At 39.6% G+C, this 12766-nt stretch overlaps 1 protein-coding gene across 10 annotated transcripts in view; it reads left to right on the forward strand.

The window, feature by feature from the left end:
• The window catches only part of dgkza (diacylglycerol kinase, zeta a), a 119032-nt gene that overhangs the window by 38612 nt on the left and 67654 nt on the right, over nucleotides 1-12766 (forward strand). Inside the window, exon 1 of one of the 10 annotated variants that reach the window (XM_058382027.1) lies at nucleotides 3122-3141. The exons of the other annotated variants lie outside the window; for them this stretch is intronic. The gene's annotated coding sequence lies outside the window, so the exon portion shown is untranslated. Of the gene's footprint in view, nucleotides 1-3121; nucleotides 3142-12766 lie in introns of those variants that run through there. 10 annotated transcript variants of the gene reach the window in all.

The raw sequence follows: 12766 nt of genomic DNA on the forward strand, positions 1-12766 counted from the left end.
AATTCGGTCTGCACTGTGGTTTAGTAGGTGCTATGTGTCAAAGTAACATCCACATGACTGCCAGCACTTTTTCCCCAGATGCATCCTGGTGTCATCTCTTCCCCAGCTGATGCACATACAACTGTCTGTCCAAATTATGTAAATGTGATTCATCAGACCTAGCTACCTTTTTCCATTGCTCCATGGTCCAGTTCTGATGCTCACCTACCCACTGTGGGCATTGTCAGTGGTGGACATGCACTTCCCACTTGCACCAATGAGCCATGACTCTCCCTGTTTCACCGATTGTCCTTCTTTGGACATATTTGTTAGGTACTAAACACTGCATGCTGGGAACTCCCCACAAGGCCTGATGTTTTTAAAGATGCTCCGATCCAGTAAGTTTAGCCATCACAATTTGGTGTTTACTTCAACAACTGACTATTCACTTGCTGCCTCGTGTATCCCACCCCTTTAAAAAGTGCTATTGTAATGAGTTTATCATTAATATTCACTTCATCTGTCAGTAGTTTTAATGTTATGGCTGTATATATATAAAGTATATTTACATAGAGGTTTACTTTTGTGAGTTTTTGCATTGTACACAAGAAGTTACAAATCTAGTTCATGGGGTTTGTAAAGTTTATAAAGGAAATTGACATGTACACAATATGGCATAAAAAGTTTGTGGACATATAACTGTAACACCCAGATATGGTTCTTCCCCAAACTACTGCCACAATGGTGGAATCAAACAACTAGCTAGTTTTTGTATGCTGTAGCATTACAATTTCCCTTCACTGGGACAAAAAGGTCCAGGCCTGCTCCTGCATAACAATGCTTCTGTGCACAATGTGAGCTCCATAAAAACATGTCCTGAAGAGAGCCCTACCCTCAACCCCATTGAGCACCTTTAGGATGAACTGGAACACCGACTGAATCCAAGTTTCTTCACCTGATAGCAGTGTTTGATCTACTAATGCTCGTGTAGATGAATCAACAAATCCTCACGAGCACACACAGGTGTCCACATACTTTTGACCATACATTGTACAACATTGTACAACATACGTTGGACACATAACTTGACACATACAGTCTTGTATAAAACTATTTAAACATTGGAAATGTTGATATTTTAGGTGCCTGTAGAGTATATTGGAGTTGGAAAGAAATAATGAAAATGAGCTCAAAGTGCTTTCAGCTTTAATTTTATTGCATCAGTTAAATGGTGTAGGCAATTACAGCACTTTTTATATGTGGCACTGCATCTGTCTTCAGTTCTTACTTGTTCTTAGGGCTTTATCTTCATCAAGGGAAATGCATGCGCAATTGGATTCAGGTCAGGTGATTGACCTTTTCAATTGCAGAACATTCCACTTCTTTTCTTGTCTATGGTTGCTCGTACGCTTTGGGTCATTGTCCATCTGCACTGCGAAGTGCCGGCTAATGGGTTTTGAAGCATTTGACTGAATCTGAGCAGATAATATAGCCCTATACACTTCAGAATTCATTCTGCCAGCAGGTAGAGCTTCAATCCATACAAGAAAACCAGTTTCTTTCCTTTTTCCACACTCTTCTCTTCCCATCAGGAGCAAGTTAATAACTGAGTCATCTGTTCATAGGATATGTTTCAGAACTAAAAGAGCTTTTTAGATATGTTTCTGCAAACTTAAATCTGATCTTCCTGTTATTGAGGCTAACCGATTATTTACATCTTGTGGTAAATTCTCTGTAATTACTCTGAAGAAGTTTCTCTTAAATAATATGCCTTCTTCCTGGAGGGTGTTCTTGATCAGGCCAGTTGTTATGAAGGGGTTTTTTCTTCATCAGGACCATATGATCCTCTACACTTTTGGTGTTACTGAGGTCACCAGTGTGTTCTTTCTGTTTAAGAGTGTATCAAATAGATATGGCCACACTATCTCTCTTGCTGTCTCTCTGATGGGTTTGTTTTGATTTTTTAAAACTTGCTTCACAGCTCTTTGGACTTTGTATTTAGGAATGCATTGAGTTTATATTGCAACAACATCTCTTCAGACTGCTTTCCAAATATAAGGAACTAATTAATTGCTTAGTGAAGAGAGATTCTATGAATTTGCTCTTGTGCTCTCAAAAAACAAAACAAAAACAGAATTCACCTTTAAGTCAGTGGATAATCCCAAGGACACTGTAGACTTGTAATTAAGAACTGCTGCATAGAAATTCCCTTTTCCTTCTCAAGGTTTTCTTCCCCATGATGTCTCAGGGAGTTTTTCCGTGTCACTGGAAACAGTTTCAGCTTCTTTGTGAATGCCACATGTTACACAAATTATACACAATAAAATACATTTTATTTGCCTAAAGTTCTGCTTTCTGTGTTCAGTTTGTTCTCAAATTGGTTACTTTATTGACTGTAGAGTTGTTACAGGTATAACTGTGTTTATAGTGAGGAAGTTAGCATTGCGAACGGTTCAACACAGAGCGATGAGCAAATCCATTATTAACTCACAGGTAGTATTTTACTATTTTAAACTAGTTTAACAGAGCACCAATTGTCTGGTCACTTAATCATCCTGATTGTGGTGATTTCTACTCTGTGGACACATTTCCATAACTCCTATTTGCTACTAATTTAGCTGAGAGACAGATTTCACTGGCAGATTTGTCCTTCCCTTTTGTTTAGTGCACAATGGGACAAGTTAGTGCAAAAAGCTTCATGCTTCATTTGTTTCTACTTCTGTTTTTATTCTACTTCATTTTCTGTTTTTTTCTACATATATACACTGGCATGGGATTTTTTTGTTGAAGAAGGGAGGATTCATTTGTAAGGGTGTGTTTGTGTGTCATTCATTAGGCTGTTTGATTGTTTCTGAGGTAGAAAAAGGATGTGGCATCATGCTTCACAGTACTTCTGCTCATGCTCTGTTCCCTTCCCTTACTTACACTCTCGCTGTGTCTGTCTCCTCCCTTGGACACGCCTACTTCAAGTCTGTCAGTGCAGGCTGCCTGTTCTCTGTCACACGTCTCTGCCTCCCTCTCTCTCTCTCTCTCTCTCTCTCTCTCTCTCACACACACACACACTCACTCACTCTCACTGTTCCCTTCGTAAGGACCGAAGTTATTCGGTTAAGTATAAGGAGCTGAGGACAAGGCAATTCTGATGAGCTTTCATCAGGTCAGGTTGTATTCATCCAGTGCTCCTGTACTCTGGTTGTGTGATTGTGTGTGGATTGTGTAGCTGAATGCAGTGCTGGCTCTTTAGCCTGCTTTGGGAAAGGAGTTTCTTGCAAAGAGAGCCGGGTTGAGATGCATGCTGAGGGAAGACAAGCTTCTGTAGAGGGTTCCAGCTGCATCGGTCTTGATAACGTGTCACATGTGTGCTGTAGAGATGTTAGAATTTGCATCTGGTTGTGTCACCGAAAAATTATACAGCTGTGTAACATTTCACGTGTGGTTTACTTCCCTCATTTCCTCCATTTGCTTACTTTCTCAGAGAGGACAAGTGTTAAGGGCTAAGTGTTATGAATTATGATTAATACACGTGTTGTGTACGCATTAATAGGGAAGAAAGGGGGAAAGATCTCTAATACAGCACAGGAACAAGGGCAAAACTGTTGCTGAAATTATCATGTTTATTTTTTTGCTTAATAATATAATAAAAATGATAATACCGTGATTGTTAGGAATAAAACGGCTGAAATTGTACGAAACAGTGTAGTCTCAGTCTATAAAACTGCTTCATTATATGCTTATTTCAGAAGTTACTTGGATAAATAATTAAATAAATGAGTCAAACATAAGCAGTTAAAACATATAACTTGACTTGTGTGACTAACGTGATTTATTGAACAGTATTGACACCTAGCTAAAATTAGCTAAAAAAAACCTAACTTTATCTAGTTCAAATAATCAAACATTATCTACGCTCTACATTAATCCACATTGCAATAATTAACTGTAGTTCATTAAATAAACTGCATCCTATCTTTCAGGCATTGTGAAATGTCAGCTTGTGAAATGTCAACTGATGAAGTTCGGTTTAGTGGTTAAACCAACTCCAGGTCAATTTAGTCATCTTAACTTTCTTCTGACTTAATCCACTTTAAATCTGAACCCACAGACCTCAGTGAAACAGCACAGAAACATTGTCGTGTTGCTGAGACTTGGAGAAGGTTTTACACTCTTGTATATTTTAGTCCACGTGGGTTCTTGTTCTGTCTTCGCCGGTCTGTCGTAACAGTCAGATATTTCCTTTTTGAACTGTGCCGCAGCCGTTGAGGAGCCGGGTGCTGTAAAAATGCTCTCTCTGTACCTTGTCATTACTGTATTTCCATCTGAACAGTGCTACTTTCTGTTTGTGCATCAGGTCAGAAACAGGTTCGCTGCAACTGCGATGCAAATGTTGCCGGCGAAGCTGATGTTCATCTTGCTACAGTGATGTTCAGTCAACGCTAGAGTGTAGTTGAAAATGTATAAACCCTGATATACGGTTAGTGTGTGGGTTCTGCAAATCGTCTGAGTCTGGTTTGATGGTGTGTTCAGGTGGTGCGTGTGTGATATCGGCTCACACTGGAGCTTGAAATACATTGTGCCGGAGACGTGTAGACTCTTTGGATTGTTGTCTTCGCTTGAACTTCACACACTCACTGTATGATCCTGAAATACCTGAAGTAACTTCTGGTTATTTAAAACCGTTATATGATTATTTGAGGAAGTCAGTAGCTGTTTCTTTGATGACTAAAAAGATCAGATAATCAGACATGTCTAGTAATAATTGGCGGGAAATTTATATGCATCTGTCATACACCAGCTTAGATACGTTAAACACCATCACGTCTGCACACGGGGTAAATGTGAGGTGCTGCCAGGGGTGGTGGGTGAGAGAGAGAGAGAGAGGAAGAGAAGGAAGAAGGCAGGAAAGAGTGAGCAAATAGTGAGAGAGCAACAGACAGATATTTTTAGTATATTGGAATTAATACTGATTTTTTTTTTTTGCTAATCAAGTAAGGCTCTAATTACCTTGAAGCTGGTGAATGATTCATCCGTACCCAAATGTAAAGCTGTTTGGCTCGAAACCTCACCATAACCAGCTAATGATTAACAGGGATGTTTATGTTATTTATTTCTCCGTGCTTCCTTTAGCAGTTTCATGCTAACATTAGCTAGCTTATGACTAACATGCCTATTTTGGACAGACTGAAGAACAAAATAAACATATGATATTATTCTAAAAAATATCGGGCAATTTCAGCAGTTCATGGGAAGCGACCAGAGGTTTTTAGGATCTGCTTTCTTCGGATTTGCATAGTCAGCTATAGTTAGTTCTCTAGTTTGCATCAAACACGAGGCAACACAGCAGCCTGCTCTGAAGTCAGAGAGGAGCAGTCGAGGTGCATTGCTCTTTCACCTGGTCCTCATAATTAATGTGCACACTGAAGTTATTTATTCCCATAATGCTTCAGTAGCACTGACGCCACAGGAGAAGACACGTTATGACACGATACGTAGCTGCTGATTGATATGCGACCATCTTTGATTAGAATCATGGGTAATCCTGCTGCTACTTGTGAATAATGCTGCAGAACATTTTGTAGCGCAATTATTGTTCTTCCTGTTTTTTCCCCTTTTCAATAATACAAAGTAAATGGAACAGATTTCTTTTTCTGCACATATGTGCAAATACACAAACACACACTCACACACGCTGTCACACATGCTGTAGGGAGAATCATATTGTGCAGTGAAGTTTGAGCTGAACAGAAATTCTCACTCCTCACACAAACACACACACTCACTGAGTGCTCTGTGGTGTGATTACCTCCTGTTGGAGGTGTTTCAATGTAAATGTAAAAGGTGTAAATCAGTGACATTTACGCACTAGAGTCGCTTCATTTCACAGCAGATGCTCTTCCTCATTCATATAGTTTTAGGAACAGGCCACTCTTATACTCAGTTGTATCATACAAACACACACTGACATGTACATACAAACTCATGGAGATTGTTGCTTATGCAGTTGACTTACCTCAGAACTTGAAAATCCGCATTACATTTCACAAGCTATGATGTGGCCAAAAACCAGTGTTTATATTGGAGCTGATTTAATGGTGAGAAGTGCTACTGTGTGTACTGCTGATGCTCTGAGTGGCCATGTTGATTTGACATCCCTTGCTGAACTCAGGCTTTATGAATTTCTAGTGCTTTGTATTTACGTGAAACATATCTGAGCGGTATGACGGACTATACTGACCACTCGGACACGGACTGCTGTGGCATCGTCACTATCCAGTCAGTAGGCTGAACAGGTGAACACTACTCTTGCACCTCTTGGGAAGTAATAAGTGATAGTTTGAGGTTAACCACACAGGGGCTATGTATAGTTTATATTTAGAACACTATATGGATAAACCACCAACCCCAGGGGTGCAAGGATGTCATGCTAACCACTAAGCCAATATGACCCCCTAGATGCTGTTGTTTGTCTCTAAGGTCTATAGATGTGTCTTATACACTAAACACACAGGGTGCATGTGTTTTGTATGTGTTAGAGCTAACAAGTAGAAACAGGAAAGTGGTGTGTGTAACTATAGTCGTGTCACTACATGAATTAAACTGCGGTGTGCAGGTCTTTTATTTTAGATGAAACTACTTCGTAGCCCTGGTTTTGCAGCACAACAAACACAGAACAATTTATCATTAATTCATCTCGAGTAAGTGCATTACCCTGCTCACAGCTGCTGTAGTCTCAGCCTCAACCTAGGTAGGCTACTTTTCCAGTCTCTTGTCCACTTTAAAGGTTTAAGATTGGCTCTTCAGTATTTCATAGGCTGGTTTCTGATGGTGTTTTTTTTTTTTTTTTAAACACTATTGTATGGTAACTTGTCCTGGACCACGGATAAGGCAGTTGCCCAGGCAAGGGGATCAAATGAAAAAAGTGGAAAAATGTTTTTCATTTGTGTGTGTACACTGATCAGTCAGCATTAAAACCACTGATGTGAATAATGTTGATTATCTCATTACATGACAGTGGGGTGGGATTTATTAAGTTTATACATCTGAGTGACTTTAATGACTAGACGACTCGGTCAGGGCATCTCCAACACAGCAGGTGTTGTGGGGTGTTTCTGGTACGTAGCAATTAGAACCTACCAAAAGAACCCAGGAAGAACAAGAACTAACGATGAACCGTGAACCAGCAACAGGGTCCTGGGTGCCCAAGGCTGCACGTGAGGAATAAAGCTAGTCCATCTGGTCCAATCTCACAGAAGAGCTACTGTAGTACAAGCTACTGAAAAAGTTCAGACTGGCTATGATAGGAAGGTGTATGTATCCCACTCTGGACAGGTGGCGCTGTAACAATATAATCAGATTCATTCACTTCAGCTGCTTTTAATGCTGTGGCTGATTGGTGTATATAATTAAGCACTAAACTATATCACTTGCTACTGAGTCCTGCCACCTCCAGCACATCACACGTCGTCGGAGGTGATCTTGTTGTCAAGGGTAGAGCTTTTTGTTGCTAGGTATATTAATTATCACTCAGGTATGTGAGGTATGCGAGCACAAAACACACTGTATCTTACAGAAAAAATAAAGACACAGGCTCGGCTAATATCTTTCCCGTTGAGTGGAAGAACGCAACACTACATTTCCTAGCCCAATATACTCTACATATCCAACAGCATGCTGAATTATTGCAAAGGTGTGTTATGAGATTATGTACAAATAATCTAGTCAGTTAGTCAAAACTTGGGCCTGGTAGTTTACACTGCCTGGTCAGTTAGCCAATTTGGAATTTAGCATTTGTTCACCACTACTAAAAAAAAAAGTTAAACACTAAAAGAAAAAAGTTTTTAGAATCCCATCTTTAAATGTTATTCAAATCTTAAACAGTTAGCAGCTAATAAATAAGATAATCACACATGTTTGGTGAAATGCTGCAATGAAGGTCCATGATTGGTTGGTTTCGCTGTCAGTCAAATGCTGCGTGAAAGAAGGCCATGTATCAGGAGAAACGTACAACCCTTTTGCTAGAGTTTTAGGTTGTGAAATAAAGGGTGTGGAAGACCTGAAGCCTGTTACAGGAAGACTGTGGGGCATTTAACATGTGCACACACACACACACTCACTAGATTATGCAGTCCACCTATCAGCATGTTTCTGTGATGTGTGGGAGTATGACTGGAGGACATGGCAGGACTCAAGTATGACATTAATCAGAGCTCAGGATCGAACCACAGACCCTACAGCTGGCAGAGAGCAGCATAACTGTACTGCATGTATTTGTGTGTTTGTGTGTTTATTAGCTGTGTGTTTACACATTAATCTCAGTGCAAAGTTACAGTGTTCCTGCTTTCACACTTTGTCTAATATTAGCATACAAATTAAACACAGGTTCAGTCTGGTGCACACAGACACACAAGCATGAGCAACATCTGCGCGCACGCATGCACACATAAATGCGCACACACACACGCACACACAGAGCAGGTGGGTTTGTGTTTGCTACCCACAGTGAGGCCAACGTCGATTATTTAGTTGATAAACTGGAAAACGAGTCTCATCTATTCACCTAAAAGTGTATTTCCGTTTCTCAAAAACGCTCGTGTTTGTTCAGATTGCCTATCTGTGAGATGCAGAGAATATTTTTCCTCTCATATATAAAAAAAAAAAAAGCATATTTCCTGATTTGACTTGATGCTAAGATGCTGAGGTGTCAACTAGTGACAACCAAAACCAGGAAATAATTATTCACCCTTTTTTGGGGGGAAAAAAAGTCTAACATCAGAACTGTTGATGAATGTGTGTGTAAAAAGTAACAGAGTTGTGTTGATCAGAGAGATCCAAATCACAATACTGAAATAAATGGAAAAAAATGAAAGGCTTCAGAAAGACAGAAGCTGCATCTCTTCTCCCTCACCACTCCCTCATTTTTAACTCAGAACCTTGACCCCTGCTGTTCTAGCTGGACCCGTGTGTGCGTCTGTGTGTGTGTGTGTGTGCGCGCCTCATGCTCTTTAGCCAAGTGAGTCATTTTTTCAGAAGCTTTTGTGTTTCGCTTGCTTTAGAAAGCGTGATTACTGTGCTATGAGCTATTAATGTCACTCTCCTTTTGTAATGCAGGTTATTAAAGCTTAATGGAAAATCTCGAAAGAGCAAAGAACGCATTTTAAACTCGCCTCACCGGCCGAGTCCAGATCACACAACCTACATCAAGCACCAAGCAGCTGTTTTGATATAAGTTCAGTCGCTGATTGCAGGAATAAACACGATTCCATCCCACTTGCTGTCTCTCTCTCTCTCTCCCTCTCTCCCTCTCTCTCTCTCTCTCTCTCTCTCTCTGTATTAGGTCTATATTGACCTCTGAACTGTTTCCCAAAATGTACTGGATGGGAAAATTGGGGTTGCTCTTCGTGTGTGTGTGTGCGTGCATGTGTTTGTCTCTCTCTCTCTCTAGGGAGTGGCTTCTTTTTCTGAGCTCAAGTGACTGGTGACCCTGTGAGCTGTCATAATGCTTCATAAGCAGATAGAGGAAATCAGCTCATGAATTTGAACTTAATTTTGAGTTTTTCTTGAAAATCCCCCTGGTACAGAATACATTAAATATTATAATAAATTCCATGTACCAACTCGGTACACATTTATTTTTTGAACGTTATCTAACCATCTGCTTAAATATTAGACTAATTTTTTTCATTTGTCATAGAGCTTTTTATTCCTTGCCCTTTCACTCACACAAACATTAGGCCCAAGTTGATATTAGTTTGACATAGAGGTTTGGATTAAATCGGTGTGATTTATGCGAGAAGCTAAACAGGATAGATAATTGCTGTGAAATCTCAATATAGGAACTCTGACAGTAAAAAACGTGGTTTGTGATTTCCAAAAGTGTAACAAAAGATTTATATATCATATGTACCTCTATTCACACGACTAAACAAATTGTGCAGGATTCCTTGACAATCAGCACTCGAGCTGTAAACTGTGTTTTGAGCTGGAAACATGATGTATTTAGAAGATAAATTATATATATATTTATATAACTCTGATCAGGCATAACATTATGACTGTTGCCAGGTGAAGTGAATAACGCTCCTTATCATCATCTCCTATTAGTGGGTGAGATATATTAGGCAGCAAGTGAACATTTTGTCCTTAAAGCTGATGTGTTAAAAGCAGGAAAAATGGACAAGTGTAAGGATTTGAGCAAGTTTGACAAGGACCAAATTGTGATGGCTAGATGACTGGATCAGAGCATCTCCAGAACTGCAGCTCTTGTGGGATGTTCCCGGTCTGCAGTGGTCAGTATCTGTTCTAATGTTATGTGGCAGTGATGAAGACATCAGAGTCATGCTCATGGCCTTTATTCAACACTTGCACAAAATATTATTACTACAATATTTTACTTCATATTTTTACACTAGACCAGATATATCTGTATAGTAATAAACAGCAGACTTTCTGCCTGCACTACTGTACAGTGAGATAATGACATAAAACCTTCAGCTTTTAGCTTTACTAGTTATACTTCAGGAATACACATGTACATTAAAAAAACATCATTAATGTCACCTACTACTGTGTATAGTTTTTGGTTGTTATATACAGTATAATGCAGTTACTGTGGGTGTCTCCATCAGATCTCCAGTTCAGTTGTCAGGGCACTGATCAGTACGTCTGGCATTTTAAGGTCTGTCTGTGTTTCTCAATCACAAAACAATCCCATAATGCACTGCAAAACCCAGAAGCTCACTATATTCCATTACCGGACATCATATTATTTAAAGTCTCTCAGCTTAAGGCAAACAAACTTTTAGCTCCTCTCACTAACACTTCAGCTATAAAAGTAAGGAGCTTGTCGTTGTTGTAGCTCTCAGATGAGTATTACGTTAGAGATTTTTAAATATAGTCAAGCGACTATTTACATGTTTGATAATGTTAAACAATCCTGTTTGAGAAAACACGTACGATTAAGCTAACAAATTTACATCACGTATAAAAATATAAAACTGTTTGGGTTTTACAGTGACTGACGAGGACGTGAGAGCGTGACTGGGAGTTGTGTTATCAGTGTCCCAGTCAGTATCAGTATCAGCGTCAGGCTCTTTACCAGCACCTCAACTTACTGACTCACAAAACATGAGAGACGAGAACTGAGAGACGCACCCTCTGTTCATTTTACTTTTTCTAAAACCTTACTGTTCTACATTTACAGCCAGTTATTGATGTTAATCAATAGCGTACATAATAATCTAAAAAATATATCTTTAGACTGTTGCCTCTCTCTCTCTCTCTCATTCCTTCCTTCAGACCTGTCTTTTTCTCTCCAGCATCCCTCCTTCCCTCCCCCCCCTCTCTCCCTCACTTCCCTCCCTCTCTCTCTCTCATTCCTTTCTTCAGCCCTGTGTCTTTTTTTCTCCAGCATCCTTCTTTCCCTCCCTCTCTCTTTCTCTTTCTCTTTCTCTTTCTCTTTCTCTCTCTCTCTCTCTCTCTCTCTCTCTCTCTCTCTCTCTCTCTGTCTCTCTCTCTCTGTGTGTGTCCTCTGCCTTGTTTAGGTAAAGAGACCATGAAATGACAGCTGAGACATAAAATATGGACTCTTTATTTTAGTAACCTCACTCTTGGTGAGGTTGTATACACACGCACGCGCACACACACACGCATGCACACACACACGCACGCACACACACGCACGCATGCACACACACACACTTACCTCTAACCCACATACTCTGTTAGTGTCTGTGTAGTGATAAAATGGGATCTTTGTTAAACATCCTCACTGGACCTCCTCTGTTTGCTCCTTAGCATTAATCCAGTTTTCCATTCCAGTTTTTTTATACTTAAAGGTGCTCTTTAATATCACACCTTTCCTCTCCGTCACATGCAGTGGTGCCTCTGAAAGTTAAAATTCACTTTAATTCTACAATGCTGAAATAACACAAGTCAGCTCAAGGGAAGTTATAATCAGTGGAGTTTAAAATGTTGTGTGATCTGCATTTCTGTCTCATAAAAGAAAACTTTGATGACAGTAGCTAAAAAGGTTAGATACTGTAAGTGACAGTACATGTTTAGTAAAAAGAAGAAATAATTTAGCTAATATCAGGGAGTTTTTCCTCACCAGCGTCTCCTCTAGCTTGCTTATTAGAAACAAATTGAATTGGAAAATGTATAAATTTAGATGGATTTCTGTGAATCTGCTTTGTGGCAATGGCAATTATAAAAGACGCTACACAAATAAAGTCCAAGTGAATTGATTACTGTGGTGTTAGAGGAACACAATGCTTTAAGTTGTGCTGTTATTGGAAAAGAATCAGCTCTGGGGTGATAACAATAACTCCCCATCATGTGGAGAGGTAAAGCATATCACACATGATTGAACAGCATATAACAGGTTATTAAAGTCAGCAAAATATCTATTTAGACACATACTTATAACATATTTTAACCAAATGTCAGGGGTGGCTGGACCACAGAACTGGTGAGGATGAGCCCCGCTGTATATATCAGTTGTTTAATATCGATTTTGTTGCACCTTAACAGAGTTATTATTGCACCTAAACAGCAAAAAAAAAAATGGCCGCCAGGGCAGAAATTAGGCATACTCCTCTAACCCCACACTCAAAAAATGTTTTTAGTTGAGATGGGGCAGACAGCTAATGACAGGGTTGCCAGTGTCATGGTTTTAGTACCAATTTGGTGTAAAATCTCTACTACTTCAAGATTTTGTTTTATAGTAATAATCAGAATTCAGTGTCATACATTTCTGCAAAGACAAAGTGTAAGTGCAAGATAATGTGTATAG

Source organism: Hemibagrus wyckioides, linkage group LG27 (genome assembly GCF_019097595.1).
Source record: "Hemibagrus wyckioides isolate EC202008001 linkage group LG27, SWU_Hwy_1.0, whole genome shotgun sequence".
Lineage (NCBI taxonomy): Eukaryota > Metazoa > Chordata > Actinopteri > Siluriformes > Bagridae > Hemibagrus > Hemibagrus wyckioides.